The 24,019-nt window shown below is 44.7% G+C and overlaps 1 protein-coding gene across 11 annotated transcripts in view; it reads left to right on the forward strand.

Annotated features, from left to right (window-relative positions):
• Positions 1 to 1,080: 1,080 nt before the first annotated feature.
• LOC148651763 (receptor-type tyrosine-protein phosphatase F) overlaps positions 1,081 to 24,019 on the forward strand; it is a 222,607-nt gene continuing 199,668 nt past the window's right edge. For 6 of the 11 annotated variants that reach the window (XM_088597860.1, XM_088597865.1, XM_088597858.1 and 3 more), the window contains exon 1: positions 1,082 to 1,667. The gene's annotated coding sequence lies outside the window, so the exon portion shown is untranslated. Of the gene's footprint in view, positions 1,668 to 22,643; positions 22,663 to 24,019 lie in introns of those variants that run through there. The other 5 variants (XM_088597854.1, XM_088597859.1, XM_088597861.1 and 2 more) reach the window with 2 other exon arrangements.

Consider the following 24,019-nt stretch of genomic DNA (forward strand, 5'->3'; position numbering starts at 1 on the left):
TCCCATAGCTCTGCCTTTAACTGGAACAGCTGAACATGCCAACAGAAGTATTGTGCTATCACCAGTCTCTTCACCAGTCCAGTAAAGCTACAGTACTTCACAGAAACTGATGGGCCCTTACAGAGCCTTACAGTCCGATTTCTCCAATTAAAAGCGATGAGGCATTGCAAGGAAGAGTGGAGAACAGGGGTTGACCTTTACGACAGACAGGGACCCCGAAATACACTATTTGCCCCAGCGTAAGAATTTCACAAAGCAATTTACCCTATCTGCGTAAAAGACAGAGCATCTTTCCCTTGTAGTATTTAGCGAAATTACATCCCTGGCGGAGTTATAATTGAAGATCTAATGATCCATCAGACATCGACGAACATCTATCTCATTTGCAGTCGCTTTTTTTATGTTCTTTTTAGGAGAGAATGTGTGAGCTTCTGTGTGTTTTTTGTGTGGCTTGCTGGTGTTGTTATAGTTCCAATGCCAAACAGAAGAAATTCCAACCCCACTCTATCGATGATAATAATAATAATGGTGCAATATTACATTATTTAATTACTGATAGTCAGAGCTATTTAAGAAAAAATTGAAAAGTGAGCGAACAAGTCACATCCGTCTATCTCTCTGATAAACAAGGTTGTTTTTTTTTTTTAAAAAAAAGATCCCCGAATGCATTCCTGTATTTGAGATAGTCTAAGTATTAAGATAGAGACCTATAAATAGACGTCCCCTTCGGGGGATTTTAAAAAAAAAAGGATCCTTTTAACGTGCCAACACGGATACAGCCCGCACTCTGGAGATGTCAAAATTCCAGCCGGGCGAAGAAAACCTTTATTATACCTTTTTTTTGGTGTGTGTGTGTGTGTCAATGGCAGCTCGCCTAGTTCCGTTTTTTTTTACCGGCCGGCCGGCCGGGGGTCACCTGCGAGTCTGCCGAGGACGCGAGGGCAGGGGTGGGGGGGAATGCCCGAGCGCTTCCGGAAAGAACCGAACGGCGGCGGCGGCGGAGGAGGGGGAGCGAAGGGAAGGGAAGGGAAAGGGGGGAGCGCGCGCCATCCGAGCGGCCAACCTGTGCGTGAGGAAGAGCGAGCGCGAGGGAGAGAGAGAGAGCGAGCGAGCTCCAGCTCCAGCTCCAGCTCGAGCCTGAGCCTGAGCGCGAGCGAGCGAGCGAGTGGGAGAAACTCGGAGAGACCCGCCGCGGCGAAGGGGGAGATTATAACGGCGGCGGCGGCGGAGAGGAAGAAGGAGATTTTTTTTCCCCCACCTTTATTTTAAAAAAAGAAAAGATTACAAGAAGAAGAAGAAAAAAAAAGCCGCTTCTCGCTACCGCCCCTTGAAGCACCCACCGATTTCACGACAGTTAACCACCCCCGGGGATTATACGCGAACTTCGGCGGCGATATTGTACTTGTGAGAGCGGACGCCCCTGTGTGCTCGGTGCGGGAGAGAGAGGAGAGGAGAGGCTGGGTTTTTCTTTTTTTGTTCCTTGAATTTGTTTGTTGTTGTTGTTGTTGTTGTTGTTGGGAGAGGAGAGGGCAAAAAAAAAAAAGAAGAAAAAAGCCGGATTTAAAAAAAAAAAACCCCAAAACGAACCCAATACAGGCTTTGAAATACACGCTCCGAGCCGGGCGGCGGCGGCGGCGGCTGGGGAGAGACATGCCCACGGAGACACGGTGAGTTTTCCCCTCCCCACGCAACACTCTCCGCTCGGTCCCGGTTTTCCAAATTCGCGATCGTTTTGGTTGAAGAAGAAGAAGGAGAAGAGCCGGGGGGGGGGGGGTCACACTGGGGCGGAGGACATCGCGCTGGGATGCTGCCTGCTTGTTGTGTTGTTGTTGTTGTTGTTGTTGTTGGTTTTTGTTAAAATAGTTTTTCTCTCCCCCCCACAGTCTCTTCTTCCCCGGAATAAAACGTGCTGCCTTTTTGTTTTTATGAGGTGGTGGTGGGGGTATTCACACATGCAGAGAAAGAAAGACAAACTTGTGAAAACAATTGCAGAGGGGGTTGGAGGTGGGGGCAAGTTTTTTTTTTAATTCCTCTCACGTTACGGCTGGTCCCAAACCCCCCCCACCACACACACACACACACGTTGTTGTAACGGATCGGCGGGGCCAGAGCCGCGTTTCCTCCGCCGCCGCTTGCGAACAGGTAGTTTTTTAACAGAAAATCAGAAGTGCCTCTGTTTGCTGTAATTTAAATGTCACGGGTGGGGGGTTTGGGGAGGAGTGTGTGTGTGTGTGTTTGTGATGGTGGGGAGGGGGAGAGGTGTCAAACTTGAAACATCTGGTCCACCCTGTGCAAGAGCACTTTTGTTTTTTTTTAAAAAAAAAACCGCTGATCCACACCCTTAGATCTTAAATAGCCCCCCTCCCTCCTCTTTTCTTTTTTTATTCCCTTGAATAAGTTATTTCCGTATCGATAATCCAGGTGATGGGGAGCGTTACCTGGAGGTGTCGTTCTGCAGCGGACTGGGGGGGATTGACGAGCTGACCGTGTGGATTGTGTTCATGGCCAGGCTGGGAGACGTGTGGGTTGATTTCTTGTGGTGCTGGTGTTGTTGTTTTAATTCCTAAAGATTAGGTGTGTGTGTGTGTACATGACGTGCGCTTGCACCGCCGCCGCGACTCCAGTCAGCGATAGCCGGGTCCTCCCCAAGATTGCGTTTTGAATCCCGGCACAGTTTGTTTGGGCAAAAGCGTGTGCATGTGTGTGTGTGTTTATATCAAACGCGCACCAGGCGTTTCTCCCGTGCGCCGTGTGAGATGGTGTCTCCGGGTGCTCATCCGGCCCTGGAGTGAAACTGCCGGGGATCTGTGGCGCTGGCCGCAGGCTCTCGGCTCCGGCCGGGGGGGGATAGGTGCTCTCGGCGGGACTGAGCGAGTTTCAGGGAGCGGAGAGACAGGTGCAGCACAGCCGGTCCGCACCGATGCGACGCCAAATTTTATTTTTCTTTTATCCAAAAAAAAAATGGGTCGAAGTACAGTTTGGTGCGCTTGCTGGAGAGGCAACGGCGCGGAGCATCTGAAATCTCTCATTTGTCTGGGTTTTTTTTTTCTTCTCTCCTCCTTCTTCGGGTTAATATTTTCCTTAAGATAAGAAGGAAACTTGTTCAGGTTGGAAACTTTGTGTTTTTTTATTTCTGGTCTTGTGTGGCGGATATCTCGCCCGAGTGAAATATTGACATCTTCTAGCTGGGACGTTTCCTTTCTGGAGGTGCCAATTGGCTTGGCAGCTGTAAAGCCCATCTTTACTTGATCCGTGTCGTCTGAGAAGAAGCTTTTGCTCTTTTGGGCGAATTGCAAGAAGCCAGAAAGCGTTCACTGAATTTCAGGCGCTTATCCATTAATTAATGAATTTATTTATTTTTGTCTCTGGCGCACACGCGTGAAGCACCAGACGGTTTCCGTTGCAGGGGTTAACCCTCCCCCGAGTTGTCGTGGATGACGGACACGGGAGCAGATCGCGAAGGATGCTTTTGTGTTGTGCACAAAAAGACCTCAGAGCTCAGCTTCTTGTGCCTGGTCCTGTTTGCAAGTTTCTTTCGTGTGGGGGGGGGACAACCAACCACCAGCCGGCGGTAGATAACGCCTGATCTTTTGGTTTCGTGGTTTTTAGAGGAGTTTGAGGAACGGGGGAGCCCGCAGCTCTCCTGACGTGTCGTGTGAAGCCCGCAGGCGAGGGGAGGGGAGGGTCGATGCGGTTTCTCGCCGGGCGAGCGCGGCTCCGGTCGTGCAAGACGGCTCAATCGCCGGGGGGGGGGGTTTGGAAACGCGCTGCCTGCGGGGGAGGCCGGCTGGGGGGGCGCGTCACTCAGCGCTCTCGGTTCCGGCTCGGAGAATCAGGGTGCATGTAACAAGGATGAAGTAGTAGTAATAATAAAAACAACAGAAGTTCGGGGGGGGGGGTCGGAGTAGTGGAGAGAAGCGTTAAGATTGATCGATTGATTCGCAAGTTTGTCTTTTTTTAGAGGGAGATGGACGCCGGTCAGATCCAGCCGGCGCTGAAAACCGTGTGGGTGCTGGAGCCAGCCATGCACACTGAATGCTGTAGTTTTTTTTCCCCCTCTAGGAAAAGCCTTTTGGGGTGGATCTCGGACTTTTTTTCTCGGGGTGGGGATTAAACCTCTTTATGTGCGAGACTCTCCGCCGACGCTGTTTTCGTGAGGCCCAATCGGAGGTTTTTCGCGTCTCCCGTGGGGACCCCCCTCTCGGCGGCAAGGCGTCCGAATGAACTCTGTCCGTCTGTGCGCGTTGAGAGGACCTTGACGTTGTGACGGTGAATATTGAAACAGTGTTTGTAAAACACGCACACGAGGGAACCCTGTTTGGAGCGAATAGCTGGTGCTGTTCGGGCCAGTGAGGATGAGGGAGCGGGGAGAATCTGTGCGCTGAAGTGCCTTAGACGGCTGTGATAACAGCAGTGATTTCCCTACAAGAAAAGACAACAGGGATGCAGAGCTGAGCCAAAACAATGTACAGCCCTTCCAGCGTGAGACGTCTGAGTTTCTGGGTGTATTCTTTAACTTTTTTGAGAGCATACGATCATAAAAAACACATCGACACCTTTTGAAGTGATGGTGTGTTTTAGAGCAGGCAGTTGCAGTCCTCTTCCTGGAGAGTTACAGGGCCCTTCTGGTTTTCAGTGACTTTTATTGGACCAATTACCTGCTTCATTAGCCTCCCTGCTCATTGAATATTTAAAGCCAATAAAAGCTGGAGGACCGTGTCTCTCCAGTCCGAGCTCGGGATTGCAGGCCCCTGGATTAGAGAGCAGGATGCAGGAGGGTTGGGAAGAACTCGCACCTGCGTGGATCAGGGAAGATGGCTGAGAACAGCCATCAGTCGCCACGCAGCGTAATGCAGAGTTCTCAGGGGGCATCAGGAGGGTTTTCTGCTTCTCTGTCCATTCCCCCCCGCCTGTGTCTTCCTTCCCACTGGTCACCCTCTGAGAGCACGTGCTTTTCAGCCATCCTCCTTAAAGGGAAGGGCTTCAACGCACACAGTCCTCTGCCCCAGACCCTCCAGCTCCTCGCTCTCCTTTCTTGCACACGTTGTATCCTGGCCACCCCTGCAGTGGAGGGCCTGGAGGAGCCTTGGGTGGCAGGTTGCCTGGGTCTTACAAGCTGAGAGGCCGAGAGGTGGCCAGAGGAGATACATTCCCTGTATAATGTGAGCAGGTCTGAAACCAAGGTCTGTGGAAAACTGCTGCGGGTGCCCTGGACATCCAGTTAATGTCCCACATTAGTGCTTGATGGGAAAACTAGGCATTCCCTCTTAATAGTCATGCTCAGTGCGGTTTTGGGGTCCACAGGAAACCTTTGAAAGTCTGAGGAACGTTTATCATCCAGCCGCCAAGGTTTTGAATGCACAAGGACTCGGCCACTGGTGGGTGTGTTAATGTATGGTGGAGATATGAAGACTGGGAGTGCTCAGCACAGAAGAGTTGGAACCGGCAGCCCGTCACTGCTGGCTCTCGGTGCGCCGTGGGCCCGACTGGCCCGTGTCCCCGCTGGGGGGTGCAGCTGGCGCTCTGCGTGTGCCTTCGCAGGCCAGCTCCCTCGAAGCCGGGGCATCTGTTTTCTGCTTCTGCCCTTTCTGAACTGTCCCCGGTCCTCCTGGTGGCTCGGCTCTCACCGGTAAACAAAAGATATATTTCGCCTGCACTAATTAGCACCGTTTCGCCTCTCTAGTCCGCTGTTCCCACTCACCGAAGAGCCACTTAGCAGACGTCTCGCTCAGCCACTCCAGCGATGCTCGCTCGCTCCTGCCTTTCACCTTGATGAATTAGGTGTAATTTTAAGCGTGTGTGGGAGCGTAAACATTTTAGGATGAAGAGTTTGACTTATTTATTTATTTTTGCCGGGATGCCGTGATCCTCACACGCAGGGCAGTGAAGAGTGGCATGGAAGGTCGCCCCCAGAGAATTTTATGTGGAAAGGGGCAAGCTGGCTGCTAGGGTAAATGCGCCAGTTGATCAAAACCAGATTTCCCATTACAGTTTATTGCCGGTGGCGTTATAAATTGTTAACACTGATGTTTTACATGTTGTGCCCCTATAACGTTAAGTGAAAGCAGAAGTTGGGTTCAGTAAAAGCTGTTTATTTCAGTTAAAGCCACATTTATGTGCATTTTTTTATTTCTCCCAGAAGTCAGCTTTTTCCAGGACAGGCTCTTCTTGCGCCATTGCCTGACAAACACTTGTGATAGCAATAATTATTGTAATGAAGAGTAACGGCATGCTGTTATGCTGTCTGCGGATTGTCCTGTTTTCAAGAGAGAGAGTGGAGCCCACGCTGAAGAATTCTTAAGAACCTGAAAACGAGATTACGGTGTTGGCTGTTAATTCTTATCTGAGCATCCCTTTTAAAAAAAGCTGTAGTTCCAACAAAAATGAAAGAGAAAGAAGCTTTTTTTTGTAAATGATGATAATGAAGTGAAATATGAAGAAGAAATCCTAACGGAATCCTTTTCTTTTTTTTTCTGGGAGACCTTCCACACTTGGTACATACCCCACCTCAAGCACTTAATCTCTGAGATTTTATGGGTGGAAGCTTTAAAGCTTTCAGAATTACAGGGGCTCTATGAGACATTTTAGGTATAATGTTCTGATGAGTTATGTGTCTAGTTCCTTTTTTAGGATGAGGTATGGCAATAAACAGTACATCTTACTGTGAACTAGAGTACTCCTGAAGCATTGGTTTTTATACATTTATTACACTGGCTTTGAATAATGTGTTTTATTGTATTATGTTAATTTAGTGCATAGAAGCAAGGAAGCTGATGTTTTCATTGAAAACACCGTTTTCTATAACTGGATTTGTTGTGGTTTCAGTTCTGTGTGGTTATTTTTTATGTCAGGAAGCAATTGCACAGAAGATCAGAGATTTCGTAGCCTCACAATGATAATGACGTAACCAGATATCATTCAGAGATCAAGCTGATGAGAACGATGCCCTCTGTGTTCTCGTTAGCATAGGTACAATTGTATGTCTTAAATGTCTCTCTAATGAAAATTAATTAAAAATAAAACCTGTCGAGGACACCTTTGCAATAACCCTGAAATTTTAAGTGGTGCAAGGAAGCAGTTTTGGGAACACATTCACTGGACAATGGGCAACAGGATTCCAGGGTTAAAAGTCAGCCACCAAGGACCCTGTTTTTCATGTTTCTGACACACTGTGACCTTAGCCCTTGTCAGCAAAGGTCCGATTGCACACAAAGGCATGGGAATATGCTGACTTTGAGGTGAAAAGGCAACCTGCTGTAAATAGAAATCCTGTCTCTGAGATTTGTCTGGGAGATTCCCGCAGTATTCGTTGGACCAAAAAAGCTTTAGGGCTGAATTGTGAATGTTACAAGTAAGCATCCATACCTGCAGAGAAATGTGCCCCTCTAAACGTTTGACAGGGGTGCTCAACCCCAAGTCCAAGCAGCGAGTGTGACTTTCACTGTCCCTTCCAGGGCCAGCTGTCTACAGCTGCAACACACTGCACAAATGTAATGTTCGGAGTTGTTGATATAAATCATTAATGCTGTGCAGCCATTCTGAGCATTTAATGCAGAACTGAGAAATCCCCAAGGTTCCAGAGCTGTTAAAAAGAGTAGTTCCTGCTGTTCGTTCTCGTGGATTGGTTACTTATGTGGGGAAAGCTGAAATAGGTAAGCATTTAAGATGTAAGAAGAAAAGGTTTGTCCGGCTCATTTGGGTTTTTAGGCTGCTGTGCAGGCTTGTTACGAGTGGGGTGTGTCTTATCAAATTAGATGAGCCTCTTATCTCGTGACGGTTTGCTAGTGCGAACATGATAATTGATCATTCGGGGCAAGAATCCATCTTGCATAAAATATGTTTGTGTGTTTTGGGGGGGGGTCCACGTTAGACACGTGGGTATACAAGAGCTGAAGACCCCCCCCCTCGCCTCCGTGGGGTGGACTGTGAGAGAGTAAAGAACCAGTTCCCATGTCAAACATTTCCCAGTGGCCAGGGCAACAGGGTGGCTAGGTGTGGCCTGAGAAACCATGTGAAAAATTCACTGGGCAGCCTCGAGTCCTGTTTGTCCGCAACAGCAGATTGTTATAGTTTGAAGTGTTTTGAAAGTCTCACCCCCTCCCCATCCCCCGCAAGATTTTAGATTAGCTGCATTTCTGCCCGGCTGCTCTCGCAGTCAAGGCTGCGTGTGAACTGTTGGGGCTACCTGCGATTGCAGCGAGTGGGTGAGAATGCATGTGTGTTTCGGCGGGGGCTCCGAGGGCATCTGTGTTATCGCCCTTTTCGAGGTCTTTTTAGTGACGCTCTGGTAGCCGTGTCACAAAGCATACCGCTCTGTCATTTATTATGATAATGGATGTGCGTGTCGCTAATGATATCAGTTTTAACATATTTGATTTCTGCAACAGCAATTTATCATTATTTACAATAGCGGTGTATAATTCCTCTGTTATGTTGGAGGGTTTCCAACAACGATTTTTTTCCAGTGTGGGTTCTACAGTAAGTATGGGAAACTAGTGTTCATGATGACGGACAGAAATCGTTGCCCTAGCGTTTTTTTTAACAGATCATTGTTTGAATTGATTTGATTTAACATAGCATTTATTTGCCAACTCGTTTATTGTGTGTTCTTACAGATCAGGATTTCTAACGAGACTGGCTCTTTCAGCCTTCCAATTGCTAGGAAATACTGTGCGTCTCACAATTTTGGATGTGGATGCCGGTTGCCTGGTCATGTTTTTTCACGGTGTGGTGGTTATAGTGTTCTGATCAGTTGTGAAATAAGAGCCGCAGCATGAAGCCTCCTGCAGGAAGGAGTATCTTTCCCTGCAATGGGATTTGACCTGTTTGCCGAGGTTAAAATTTTTAAATGAAAGTGAACTGTAAAGGCTTCTTTACTTTATCTTTGTCAGTGTTGTCCGAGATATTGATGCTTTCCAGCGGCAAGCATAGCACTACCCAGTGGGTTCAACCTTTCCCTTTGCCATTCCAGAAGCAAATTATTTTTGTAGGAAATTAACATTTTGTTCTCTCCCGCGGGACAGGTTCTGTCAGGGTGTGAGGCAGGTCGGTATTGGCCACGGGGCTTGGCAGGTGCTTTTGTCCTGCTTGGAGGAGGGTTATTTTCCAGTCGGGCAGGTCTTCCCGATGAATGTCCCTGATTCAGAGGAAGGTAACAGGAGCTCTCTCCCCTTCTGCGCCCAGGCTGTGCAGGAATGCCTCGCCAGTCATTGGTAGCCATGGCGTTTTTTCATCTTCAGAATCCATTGAGCGGTTTCATCAAATCAATCACTGTTGTGTGCAGCTATGTCAATGTTTTCTCCTAATCTGAAGAGCTTGCTGTGGGATTGTTGGGATACTGACTACAGCCGAGCTGCTTCCTGTCCCTTTATGAGGATTTTGAATATTGACTTTTTAGTTCCAAAATCATGGCAGCTTTCACTGAGCGTGTTCTGAGGGATTGCCTTTCTGGATTTGGGTTTCGTTACTTTACCCCCCCCCAAACGTGCTTTAGTTTTCTTGGATGACTTTCTGGTTGAAAGCTCATCGTTTTTCTCCCATGCTAGTGAGTAAGAAAGCGGATTCTCAAAAACCTGCTCTAAAATGAATTGTGAGAAGAGAGGTGTTGAGGAACCCTGTTTGGCAGAATCATTTGTTTTTCAGCTAGTTTTCCCTATTCAGTTAATAATTTTAACCCCCCACCCCCTTTAAAAATGACTAAGCTAAGCACAGCCATTGGTGATGATGGTAGGTTGAAACCAGCTATTCTCTAGAGACTCGCTCTGTTAAGATCTATTATAGATGCATTTATTTAGCGCATGTTTGCTATGTTTATTTTAAAGGCAACTGTAATGCTTCCTTAAGGATAAGAACTTGGCGTTGGTGTGTTCCAGTTGGCCTTAATCTGCTCGTTCTCTGAGCACCTGTGCCAGGTTATTGTGTGCCGTGTCAAGGGTGCTGCTGATGGCGTCTCCTGCGCAGTCCTGAAGCTCTGCCATGTGAGCTTGGCTATTACGATTCTTTAATAATTCATCCTGAGGAGGAGGGGGGACCAGTTCTCCATGGCGCTCCGAGAGAAATCTGAGCTTGAAATCGAAAAGGGTGTAATCATTTTGAAATGGACTTAAAAAAAAATTGGAGCCAGTTTTACCCTGAGCTCTTGCTCAGATATTAAATCTTCAGCACAGCAAAAAAAAAAAGCATTGCAGCTGGAGAATTGTTTTAAGTTGGTAAAATTTAATTTGCTGCTCAGGGCGACTCGAATAAGGACAAAATAAGCGATGTAGGCCATAGTGACTTTTGGATAGTGTTGAAGACTCTGCACCTTATCGAACCTAAACCATCGCTAATATTTTGCACAAGGTGCATTTATTAAAAACAAGTTTTAAAACATGAACAACTCTGTCCTTTGCATGGTTTTGTGTGCTTGATAGAAAAATAAAATGGCAGTAAAAAAAATGTGTGCATTAACTGAAATGACCAGAATATGCAGCTTGTTAGCTCATTCTCTTTGTCTTTTTGTTGATCAAAATATAGAAAATGTGCCTGGTGCTTTTATTTAAACAAAAAATATACCAATTATTCCTGGGGTTTAGGATTGCATGGGAATGCCAATGTTGTTCTTCAGTGGTGAGGCGTGCCAGGCATTTTCTTTTATATCTTCAGGCTAAATCTCCTAATTAGAAGTTTCCTAACTCATCTTGAGCTCCTTAATGGTTGTACTTATTCAGTGAAGGGTATACAAATGCCTGAATCTAGGGAATCTCCCTTTGTGTTGTTTTTTTTTTTAATTGAAAAGCTAAATTGACTGACCTACAGTGTCCCTAAGATTCCATCTATAAGCAATTGAGGAGAAGACCAGATAAACCATGTCAGGGAAAATTCATTAAGTAATGTTCTGGTGAAATGCCGTTCCTTTGCTTTGAGGTAGACACCCCCAAATGCTAAATAAATTCCCTTTTGTACTTTTGCAGCAAAGCAACTGCAAATGAAAAGGCGTAAAGAGAAGGGTTGTTTAAAATGTTGAAGTGTGTTTTGATTGTGTGGCAGAAGACAGAGCTGTAATGCCCCATTGCCTGGATTGTTTTAAAAAGCTGTACGAGGTAGGCTAATGTGCGCTTTTGATACTGTTTACTTTGAATAATTTTTGTACCACCATAAATTGTACAGTGATTTTTTTTATGAGGGCCTTTCTCTCACCCTTCGTACGTGCCACATCCTATCTGTTAAAGAGGCACTGTCAGCTCAGACGTCTGGAGTTCCTGCATCCAGGAGGGACTGCACCCGGGCCAAACGGGATATCTCCCAAAATGCTCAAGCTGTGCAATTGCTTGAGCTCCAGAACGTCCTTGTCCGTCAAGCACAAGGGGGCGAGCGCTCCAGGGTGGAAGATGGCAAGCATTTACATAACATAAAAAACGGGAAGCTTGCTAACGGGAAGAGACGGTTCTGCTCTGGCTGCTAGTGTCCCATCGATCCAAACGGCGGCGTCAGCTTTGACAGCATGGGTGTGTTTCGTGTTCCATACCCCACTCTTAGTGTAAAGATGTGCCTACACTTTCTCAGTTTTAAATACACTTCCCTCCTTCTTAGTTCGCGGTCTGCGTCCTCCAGTTTGTGTTCCGTTGTTGAATCTGAACTTCGTATGAATGAACTTCACATCGTGTTGAGGTTCCGAACTTGGGGTCGACCTGGTCAGTGCCTGTGTGGATTTTGAATGCTTCAGATTGATCCCTGCGTTGCTTTTAAGGGAGCATTGCAAGGGTATCAAACAAGCCATCTAGCTTTATTACTGGTGCTCTGGCTTCTTTCAAGAAATATCTGGATGAGACCCTTGGATCAATTAGCTGCTAATTACCAAATAAGCTAGATGGGCAAAAGATGGCCTCTTTTGATCTTGATTCTTCCAGCCAAAGATGGAGGGACTGGGAGAGATTTTACAGGTCGATGGTATGATTTTCAATAAATCGGGTTCAACACAGCTTGAATGATTTTGGGTATTATGTGCTTCAGTCTGCACTTTTTTTTTTGCCTGCTAGGGAATCTCCCCGTGGAAACAAGAGGACATACTGAGTTTATCCTGATGGAACCAGGTTGATCTAGGCCTGGGATTTTGAAGTCTGTTATGTACTGTAAACTAGGATGTCTCAACCTTTTCACAGGAAAACATTACATTACATTGGGAACAGGTGGCAAATTGTGGTCAGTTACATTCTGTGATAAACTTTTGTATTGATAAAATTGTAGTGTTAATATAAGGTGTTAACTCTGATTTAACTCCGATATAGCTCTGATTTATTCCTACCTCAGTATTTGAGTTACCCTTTGCAGCATGACTTGGGGCCTTCCTATTTTCATCTAGGTCATAACTGAATCGGAGGCAAGGCATGAGGATGAGTAACAGTAAGCGTTGAGTTACATTTTTATACATTAATATCCTCGGAAAGCCTGGAAGATGTGGGCTCTGCCTGTTTTACCTTTTTGTTCTCGCATAGTCTGAAGTGCTTTCAATTCAGCCATTATCACAATGAGTAATGGCAGATATAATATGAGCTTGTCAATGGCTGTGGAGTCGAGAGCATTTTTGTAGGATTTAAAATGCTTCAGAACATCGTTTACTGGACTCCTTTGGACATGAAGCACTTAACTGCTTTGCTGGAGACTCATTTTTTTTTTTAAATAAGTTAACTCATTCACACCACATCATGCCCCCCAAAAAAAGTACAGGGTGCAAAATACAGGGGCGAACTTTTGGGAACCAAAACACTGCGGCCTGGTTTGATCTTGTCTGTGGCAGATGGACGAGAAGAGGGGCTGAACATAAGGGTGTGGTGACTGTTCTACTACAGAGAGATGGAACAGCTTGTGAGCTTTAAAAAATGCATTCTCACTGCCATTTTCTCTGTTCGAGCTGTATTACAATCTGGTGCAATGAAACATCAACTCAGCATTCCTTCCTTACAATCCTGCAGTGATTTGGTATCTGAAAGCAGATGCTCATTTCGTTCGGATGATTTTAGGCTGCTTTTATATCAGATAATTAAAAAAAGTGTTGGATATCTTGAATGTTGGAGAATCAGGTTGTACTCTTCCCAAGGATAGAAATGGATAAAGGGTCGTTATTTTTAAACTACTGAAGTAAAATATTTGTCAGTTAAGAATCACACCATAATCAAAACCATAGATCTAAGAGTTATAAAACTGTTAATACATTTAGAAAGTATTATTGATGGAACAAGCTACCTTCTGTAATAATCCAAGGGTTAGGGTGTGGGTCAGGCAGGGGTTAGGGGTTGTTTCTGAATGTAATTTATATATTCTGCAGGCTAGTGATAATTACGTTTTTCACTCTGTTAACACTAATAGATTCCACTTAAATGTTTGTCATAGCTACTTGCAAACCTCAATCTGAAGAGTTATGTACTGTGAGAGGAAGGAGGCGATTTAAACCCCTGCTATTATGGGTGACTTGTATTGGAGCGAGTGATCAATTCTAGGTAGGTCTGTAGGGGAGTGGTACTGTTCATTTAGCCCAATGACTTTTTTCAGTATGTAAACAGAAAACACTATTTGGTGATGCCATTTAGTTGCATGATGAAGTTTTTTCTAGCAACTAAGCTGACTGTTGTGGTGGTGGTGATGATGTTGCTTGGAGAATTCAGAGCTATGCTGGAATACGACCAGTGTAATGGCTGTCTTAGCTGTGCTGTCACTCATGGTTGGGCTTGACAGCTGGTATGGCACAGTGACGTGTGCACACACGGCTGGAAATATTACATATCCCGAAGGGGGAGGGTGTTTGGCATGTCTTTCGAGTGTCCTTGTGCTGAAGGTGGCACCTAAGGTGGGAAGGAATCCTGTTTTTTACATGTTGCTTTTAATGAATACAGCAAAGCTGCTGGAGAAGCCTAATGAAATTAACAGAAGTTCCTGCAGCGCTTGACGTCTTTAAGTTGTGTCAGACCACTGAGACTAAAATAGACACGATGCTTTTTTATTATAAAACAAATATCTACAGCGATTTGATGTGGCTGTGCTCCTGCCTGGCAGTCTTCCTCACTGCCAGATGCTCGCAGAAGTCCGACTACCTTCTCTAAAAACCTGCCTGGGCAGTAAACTTTTGAAAGGCTGCGAGGATTTGCAGTTTGAGCTCCACAGTTTCAGTAGCTGGCAATGGTACAGTGAGCAGTAACCAGGACCATTTTCAAACACGGGCAAAACTAGTTTGCAGGCTTCAGTTTACTATAAAGAAAATATTTGCAAGTATAGTGCAGAAGGTAAACCCCCAAATGGGGCTGTTGGCTCATATTTGTTTTAAGAGGCTCAGCACTCTGAAATATCTGTGTTGATGTTGTGACTAAATGTTGCGTGCTTCATTCTTAAGAAGCCTGTTCTGAGGAAAGCAAGTGTCTGTATTAATAACATCCTGTTAATAATGCATTAATGCTAAAAATCAATGTAAAAAGGGGGTTGCGCCTGCATCCCAGAGGCAAAAGGGATTTCAAAGAGAGCTTTGCGTCAGATATCAAAGGTTGCAGTCTTTGTCAGATGTTAAAAGTTATTTTTTAAAAATAGACTTAAAAGCTGAAAGGAAGTGAGGAATACCCTCACTTTTTTCCCAGATAGTGTTAAAAGGAGCAAAATAATTCATTTCCAGTTGCAAACTTGCCTGTTCTCAATTGGCACGTGTGATGTTTTCGTCTTTAATTTTCCCCTCGAGTCTCTCTCTGTCTTGACCTTGGTTAATCGTTAGTCGAGTAACGGGGATTTGTTCCTAGTTCCATGGTGCTTGAAATTTGCTCTTCTGTTTTGATAACAAGCTGTCTGGGAAGCATTGACCACTCTATACGTTTGACGAATGAGGGTTCTCCTCCTCATGAAGGGGGCTGGCGAGACGATAGCGTGCTAGTCACTGGTTATGTGTTTATTTCTCTCTGTGGGCTGCTGCCACCTTGAAAACAAGCCGATGTGTCTTAATTATGCTCTCATCCATCCAGTGAAAATGGACAACTGTGGAAGTGGGTGGACTGTTAAAGTGAACCTAAAGCATTTGTATGTAAAGCGTTAACCCACTTGCACCCTTCATTCAAATTCCTTATTACCTTAACTTCACGGTCCTTTACGAATTGGTAGGACAACAAAAACCTACAGCATTTAGTTTGCATTTTATTACGCAGTGTCTAGAGACAGAAAATTAAGATGCCGTGGCAGCAGGGAGATGTTAAGAGAGCTGGTGCCGTGTGTCTTTAGCTGTGCGCCCTAGCTGTTTCAGTTGTCTCGGATTCCGTGGATAAGCAGTCAAGAGGAAGGTTTAATGAACGGAGAACGGGGTGATTAATGCAGGTAGACAGAACGGGGAGGATAGGGCTGGATTATGATCAATCTCTGTGTTATTAAGTGTTGAACGTGGCCTCCGGTTTCATAAATAATGAATCGGAGAGGGGAGCAGATATTAAAGGCAAGCTGGAGCTCAAGAGCCTGTTCCACACTGGTCCGGGTGAATAGAGATGGCTGCACGGTTTTTGGTGAGAGGTGAGCCAGGGGCTGGTCTGAGCTGATGGGAAGGGCATGTGATTCTTGGGGCCAGCTGCTGTATCGCTGGGGCTTCAGGGAATTGTACGCATTATCTTCACTAAATGCAGCAGGTCTGAAAAGACGGTCAGTAGGGTGGTAAGGCAATGATTTATAGCAGAAAGTGTTATGAGTAGTTAGCCTTTTTTGTTTCAAGGCATGGTGTAAGCATTTTCATGCCCGTAACTCGAGCGTATATGAGCTGCAAATTTTAAAAAGCATCAGAGGAAACTGGGCAAAGTTAGTTGTTTTAAAGTGTTGCTGGCAACAATTAGTAGGGTTACTGACTTTTATCAAAAGCTGCTTAAATTCAAAGAACAAGTTATGACTCTTCAGTTTCCTCTTGAGTTGAAATGTCACTAACGAGTGGAAGTCAGTGCCTTGGACATGTGTGGACTGTAACACCATCCCTCCTTTATCCCCCTTTGCTTTCAAGTCCACAGGGGGGCCAGGAGCTGCAATTTTTCTCTCTTGTAGTTCACAGCACAAGATGTGAATTAATATTTTTAGTTTTCCACTCAACACCTCCCTAGAGAGAAGAAACATTTATCCCATATTGCACAGCAAAACGGTGTGCTCCCTGCTAAGCAAGATCAAGAACCTGTCTGCAGATGAGGTTTTTTATTTGCTGTAAATATTTAACCAGAGAGCAGCAAGGAGGCATGGGGGTAGATGCTGCATGAGCTAGGGACTTCTAATTCCTGAGGCAGAAGGTATTACATTGGGATTCGGCACATAGCTGATCTAAAAAGAATTAGACAGACATGTGAGAGTCTCCCTATTTCTGCGGAGAAATATTTAACTTTTCTATGGAAGAGGTGTGTTGCATTTCCTAGCCCTGTCCCATTCTGGTAGTTTGGTCTATGATGGAAAGAAAACAGGCTGACTTGTGAAATGCAGTGAGATCTGTTCATTCTGAAAATTGCCCTTGTTTGCATAGCTGATGGGAAAACTTCACAGCAAGGTCTTCACAGATGCATTTCAGAGGAAGCAACAGTACATTATTTTAACAGTGTTTGAATGCAGTGTGTTGGCTCATTGCAGTTGGTGGGTGAGGTTTATTGCTTTAGTTCGTATTATGCTGCAGTCACTCATCAGCACACAGATTTTAATAGCAGCTCGGGTCATAGCTTCAGTTGTTGGGTCATTTTGTAGCGGATAGTGTAGAATTCTCCTAGTCAGAACGTCTTTAAGTGTAAAACTATCCTTCTCTTCCTTGTTTGCCTTGTCACCGTACTTTTCCAGTTGCTGCGCTGAATGTCTCAATCTAGCATGCAAAGTGGAGTGAAAGCCTTTGTTTTGTTCGGTTAAGACTGTTGGAGAATGGCACATCCTTTCAAGTTCACCTGACTCTGTGTGTAACCTGTCAACAGCAACCAGCCCTTCAAGACAGGTTAAACAGAGTTGGGATGAGTATCTAAGTAAACAGACAGAAAAACATAATTTGATATTCCATTGCAGGTTTCCTTTTTTAAAAGAAAAATATATACTACCCGAGATACTATTTCTTGTATTGAAACAATAATATGTGGGTGTAACAGGTATCATAGCTAAAATACAGGAAGCACATGCTTTTACTTTACAAAATTAGAGACTGTTCGTGTTGATTTCACTGAGACGCCTACATCAGTCTTACAGTTGCCCTTTTTGTGTTAAACATTAACCTTTCATTTCTTTCAGGCTTTGGAAATCCCTGTCAGTGCTTTGCCTTTTTTGCGGTTAATGATAATGTTTTTAAGTGGTGTATTTACAAGTAGATCATTTCAAAGGGCTGCTTGCTAGACTGATCTTTATCTTAAGCCTTGGCAGCTTGACTAGGATGTCTTTGGCATTGCGCACATCTTCTTGAATATTGATTGGGCCCGTTTGTTTTGCCAGTTGTTTCTTCCCTGTGATTCGGTGTAGCGGTGTTCACCTTGCTCTTCCACTGAAAGAAAAACCCAGCAGAAGAGAGCTCACAGCACTTGAAGCCCTTCAGAACTGATCTGTAGACTCGTGCACATGCTTTGTTCGTGAACTGATAGAGCAAGCGCACAGGTGTGACTTGTGCGCAAAACGGAGTGCTGTGTCAGAGTGAGGAATTCCTCATTTGAACTTTCCTGAAACTATTTTTTAGGAGGGGTTTTCCCATGTGGAATTGGCTTCGTTTGTCATTGGGAGAATAATCGAATAAACCGCTTTGCACCCATAGTCGGTCTGAACAAGCGTTGCAAGGATGATGGAAAGACAGTGGCCGTGGCAAATGTATTTTTCTGCCAAACCTATTGTTCACCCACGTCTTTGAGGACAGGATATCCTTGGCTCTAGACACAGAGAGATGTATAGAGGGGACAATTCAGTGAGAGCAAACACATGCCCTTGCCAGCATGCTTTACACTTGTAATGAAAGATGCAATTAGGAGTTGGGCTCGAAGTGATTGCTGTTTGCGGTGCACGACTGGCACTGGTCTATTGTTGAGTATGAAAGGCGCTCTCGCTGAGGTTTGCCTCTCGGGGAAACCCAGTCTGTGAATCTTTAGCTCAAATTAATCCACAGCACAGTGCGAATAATTCTCTCATCCCTGGGGCTTATAGGGACCGCAAGTTAACAGCCCTAATTTTGACAAGTAACTTCCCTGTTGTAATCTGTCATGCCGAACTTTACTGGTATTGTTTGGTTGAAAAGGAAGATCATACGCAGCTAGTGGTGTTTTGTCAAACAGTGCAGTATGGCCCTGGGGGAATTAATGGAAAAGCAGTTGGGTAAACAGTATGTCCATTGTGTACTATTTATTTAAGCAAACAAAGGCAACAGCAACTGCTGGCCTGCTGTGAAAATGTACGGAATGAAGCATTAAAAGGCCGGTCCTTTATTCCATTGTGAATAGGGGAGGTTTTTTTTACACCTGATCACTAATTAATCTGTATAAAATACCTTTTATTTCATTGTTCCTGTGTAGTCATAATAGCTCTTGGAAAAAGCCCAGACTAACAAGATGCAGCAGGAAAGAGTGTTTTTCTCTTTGTGACTGCCACCCGGGTTGAAATCTAGCTGGTATGACTGCATGCTGAGATATGCCAAGACAGAGGGTAGCTTTTCTCCCTGTTGCCGCGTCTTCGGTTAAAATGATCCTTAATGAAGTCCATTGAGTTGTCAAGAGAGTCAAGGAACTGAATGGTGTGGAATCAGGACTTTAGGAAAACCATGTCCTGATAATGTCCAACAGCCTGTTGGAGGCAAAGGTGGAAGTAATTATATTTTAGAAAGCAACTGCAATTAAGCAATTGCATTTCCCATGTCTTTGGCACTCAATTATTTAAAAGTACAGTGGCCCATAGGACTGCTTTGCCTAGCATCTGTTCCTGTCTTCATCAATTGTTTTCTCAAGGCAATGTGAATGTAGACTTGACCTAAAGCCACATGTCATTGAGCTGTTTCAGGCAGGTTGCTTCCAACATTAACGGCCCTTTACTTTAGCAGGATCCATTTGAAGATTAAATTACCTTGCTGATATAACCCTATAATATTACTAATCTTGGCTGTTGAGCACCTACAGGTTGTCCCCTATCATTCCATTATCTCTTGATTGAATTATGAAGGTGAGTGGCTGATGCTGTGTATCACCATTTAATCTTCTCCTTGTCATTATTGGTTTAAAATTGATTTCCGCTGCTTTTCATTGAAAGATACTTTCCAGTCGCATTTAATCATGCATTTCAGTACATCAGAAGGCCTTGTGATGTGCGGAAATGGGGATTTCAAAACGGCATTGTGTATTTTTTTCTCTCCTGTTTTTGGCATATATGAATATTTTTAATTAAGGCGTAATTAAAAAATGAGAACAACTATGGAAGCTTAATAGAAAAAGATGAGCTTCAGTCCCTTAGTCTGGTACTTGCTTTAGCCAGAGGTATTTTTCACAGCTGGGAGCAACATTAGGGATGCGGGGGGCAAAGGACCACATCAGTCTAGTTCATGAGCTGGCATGCCTTATGGTTGGTTATTGTATCCATTATTCCATCATTTCCATCCATCCAATTCCTAACAGTTTCTTTCAATTTAGTGTCGCAGGGGGGCAGCTTCATTGTAAGGATGTAGCGGGGATATGCACGTGTAACCTGTTCCCTACTCCCACAACCCTTTGCGGAAAGAAGTGCCTCCTGTTCTCAGTTTAAAACAGACTTCTGCCTACGGTTAGTGTTAGACTCTGTACGAGTACATGGACCAGTACAAAATGTCAGGCTAACGTGGATGAGAGATGAATTTCAGTAGCAGCATGATTCCGATTTCTTGCTCCTGTAATAACAGGAGATGGGTGGTTCCTGGAGCTGCCATAATGTAGACAGATGAAAGCTTAGTTGTGGTTTCGGGTTGTTTTTATTATGCAGCAGAAGGCTATGCACGAGTCTTAAAAGGCGCTGTATGTGTGCTTATATGAAAATGTGGCATGGTGTCAGCAGTTTTACACCACGCGGCTTTTTTCCGAGAATGCATAGCCTCTCAGCTTAACATGCAGCTCAGGTGCCGTGATGTGGAGGCTGTCATGGAGCTGAAGGCCCGGCCGCCCTGTGTCCTGGAGAGCAGCGGGCTTTTGGGCTGCGCTCTGACAGCTGCAGCCGCCGGGAGGGGGGGAGGGCCGGCAGACATCTGTGCCATCCGAGGACCTCAAGGATACTGAATGGATCCAGCCCCTTGGCGGGATTAGATGTTGGTGCGGAAGGTGAACATCATGGGGAGACTTTTCAATTTGCATTGAAGAGATGAGAAAACATGAAAAAAGAATCAAGGCAAAGAGGTCAAGCAAGGTGACACAGTACAGTGCACCTTCAGTGCACTCTCTATAAACAGTTTCTAGGTGTACTAATAGCCGGTAAATTACCGAGATGTATCATTTTTGCGCCTAGAGTTCTGTGAATTTTTTTCAGGTCAGGCGCCTCATGAATGCGGCGATGCAGAGCGGGCTTCCAGGATTTGGAAGTGGTGGCTGTGGCTGCAAATGCACTTTGGGGCCTTGCGAGTGGCTCAGCTGGCCAGGGCGCTCCTCACTCGATGGGCACGCCGTGCCCCGTGATCACGGGTTGGGTCCGGTGCCGCTGGGGAAGAAGGCGCCGAACCTCCCGCCCGGGTCCGCGTTGCCTGAGCGGTGTTAACGGCCCAACGGTCTGAAGGCGGCCGGGTCGAGCTCCCCGCCTGCACCTTCTCACTTTCTCACTCTCGCTCGTCTGAGCTCTCGGGGTCTGTGGCCCAAGTGAGAGATTTAAAAAAAAACAAAACAATTGGTCATTCTGCATGGATTTTTACAAAATGGAAATGCACACGAGCTGTCCCTTGAGTCTGGGGGTCTTCTGGAGCTGTGGTGGCGGAGTGGGCTCGCCAGTCGAACTTCTAGAGCGTGGTGGCTCTCCGAAAGACAAACGATAACGAGTTAAATATTGAAATTCAGCAGCTGATGTCAGCTGTTGCCTCCCAAGTTGTGAGTCTTCATTGTCGTGAGGCTGACAGAGACACATGACCTCTTGCACACAGACAGCGACATATTTCAGCTACAGAGCTGACTTGAGCAGTTTATTTTGGTTACGGAAACTGCCTTTTTATCACCAGTTTTATCATGTGCTCCTTTTTCTTCGATCATCAATTTTAGCATTGTATGTAATTTTCGCTTCTCATGTTTATGGATGTGCTTTACCATTGGTGCTGCCTGTTTAAGATAAGAATACTGTTTTATAAGCTGTCTTTTGGATTCTGTTTATTTTTTTGCCATTCTTTGATAATTTACATGCATCAGCTAAAATTGTTCTAGTTTTTAAAGATATTTGTGCATATTCCTACCTTTTTTCACAGCTTAGAATCTCTCCTCAAAGTGACTCATTTAGTTCTGTACTTGCTGTCACCAGTGTGTCAAAATAGGCAGAACCATTAATTGAAACTACCATGACATAGGCTTGTTTGATGCTACAACAGTTCTTCTGTGATGTGTGCAATGGAGCAACTGTGTTTTCTCTTTTTGCTGGTCTCTTCAGGGAGTGTATCTTGTGAAACTCTGAAATTTGGCCTTGGTTAACTGGACACAAACTGTAGGCTTTAAAGCCTGGATTTTGTATTTTGTGTGGCCTGTTTTTGTTTTTGAATCTGTACTCAGAAGGTATTTCTTCCTTAGCCAGTAAGTTCATAAATCAATCAGTGGAGAAATAATATTCAAAGGTTATGTATTGGCAGTATGAAACTAGTAGAAACACAGATTTAACTTTTTTTTTTTGTATGGCATATATGATATTTTAAATCTCACATTCTCATTTTTAGCCTGTGCTGTTCCTTCGTTCAAATTAAGGACATCTGTCTGAAGAGGTTCATGTGGGAAATTGCTTAACATATTACACTGAGGGAGTGCAATGTGTTTAAGAAGCCAAGGCACTGCCACTTAACAGGGCTCCTTCACAGAATAAGGCCCGTTTAAGAGAAAAAAAAACAACAAAAAAACATCAGCTCATTTCCATCAGAATTCTCTGGGCTTGAATTAAATCTTGTCATTGGATGACTTAACAGAAATAGGCAACAGCTGAAATGCCAGGTTTATAAAGGTTACACCCACTACCCTGCTGGAGGGCTAAGTGTCGCCGTGATTAAAGACGACTCTCTGCCAGTAGGCTCCCAGTTCATCCCCCAGCCCTGCCACTCACTGCCCAGTGTTTTCCTCTGAGCAAGCTTCTGAGTGCTCCTTCCTTCAGGTAAAAAATGAAAGTTGAGGCTTCAGTCAGCGTCTGTGGCAGAAGATGTTGGTGAATGGTTCACCTTGTGACTACTGCGAGAACAATTCTCTGGAGGACTGATTAACACATTACGTTTTTTTTTTTATCATTCAGCTGCTTGTGTTTCTTCAATTCCGGATATTCCTTTCCAGGGCAGTACCAGGTTCAGAAAGGGGCGTAACGGTTCCTGTACGTTATGAGCCTCTTGACAGGAAGCCCATTTAAAAGTGCTTTATAGTCGCAGGAGAATTGCGAGACGTCTCCCTCCGAGATTAGAAGAAACTACGCTGAAAAGGAGGAAAAGCAGTCATTATCGGAGAAACTTACCTCTGCTCTAAATATTCCTGGGGAGTTAAATGTTTTCAAGGGATCAATGGAAATTACATGGTGAGTTACCTAGTGAAGTATTGATCTAAAAGAAAGTAGAACCTGGGTGAATAGCTCTTCGTCACTGTGGGGCTTATCAGTAGCACAGGAACAATAAAGCTGTGAAGGATAGTTCAAAGTATAGGGCTGTCAGCAGAATTAAGGATTTGCGCCGAACTGTGGGCGGATTCACAGAGAGACCCTTTTCAGCAGAAATGGAAAATTTCAGAAATATCCCATTTTATTTCGTTGTTGAATTAATTTGTTTTTGTGGGTGTGTTTTCATGTAATACCAGGGATTTCTGTTTAAACTGTCATCCAACTAATTAAAACCATGTATTCCACATTCATTATCTGTCATTCATTAAGCCAGTTTCTGTTATAGATGTTAATTTCAAACAAATGTTTATTACTAATTAAGACTTAAGAAGTCAGTTTTGTGAGGCAAATGAGTATCAGCTGTTTTTTGTAGAGTGGTCGAAACCAGGGCCCAAGATTCAAGATTGTTGGGGGGGGGGAGTATTGTTTTTTTACTGACCAGTTTACAGAAAAGGAGTGCAAAGCACATTTTCTCAAAGTGTGGGAAGTTGCCCGTTTCAAATCTCCCAAAGGGTCCAGAGGAGACGTTGAGTGCTGCTGCCTCGCAGTTCTTGGGTCCTGGGTTCGACGCCGGACTGAGCCGCCTTCTGCATGGTGTTTGCATGGTCTCCCTGTGGCTTCATTTTCTCCCCAGAGTCACACCAGCTCTCTGTGTCCCTCTAAAAATCAAGCACTTACTGAGAACAGGTGGATGGAGTCCAAATTTTATTTGAAGTCGAGTTATTTTGTTTATCTTGAAAGTACTCTTCCCCCCATTTTTACTGTAGGTGTTACACTGGAGTATGTAGGGAGAAGTCCAGGTTGGACTCGGCTGTACGCTTTGGTTCCCGTGAAAGTTACTTGTTCGTTTAAGTAGGTTCGCGATTGGATCACGGCGATTCCCTGGTTCAGCTCGGTTCCTAGCTTAACCCTGGGATTTCCAGATGTCCCTCAGATCTCCAGGCTCATCTCGGAAGCCGTATTTTTTTCGTCTTCTGCACGCGACCTTTGAAATGAGTTTGTCAATTTGACCATTATTGAGGCAATTTTTGATAGGTTATAAAAGGGAATACTTTGCTCTAAATGTTGTTACAGTAACACATGGATAGTTTTATAATTCATGTTTATTCAACAGTTTTGTAAACTCCTCTTACTCCTACACTGCTTTGGAGAAGGGAACACATGCCTTGATCCAGATCAGAGCGTCAAATTGGCTTTTTTCACTTATGCAAATCCGTGACTCTTAATATTGTCTGAAAATGTGGAATGCTGTAGATTTTAACGATTTGTCTTTCTGATA

Source organism: Lepisosteus platostomus, chromosome 11 (genome assembly GCF_059453375.1).
Source record: "Lepisosteus platostomus isolate fLepPlt1 chromosome 11, fLepPlt1.hap1, whole genome shotgun sequence".
Lineage (NCBI taxonomy): Eukaryota > Metazoa > Chordata > Actinopteri > Semionotiformes > Lepisosteidae > Lepisosteus > Lepisosteus platostomus.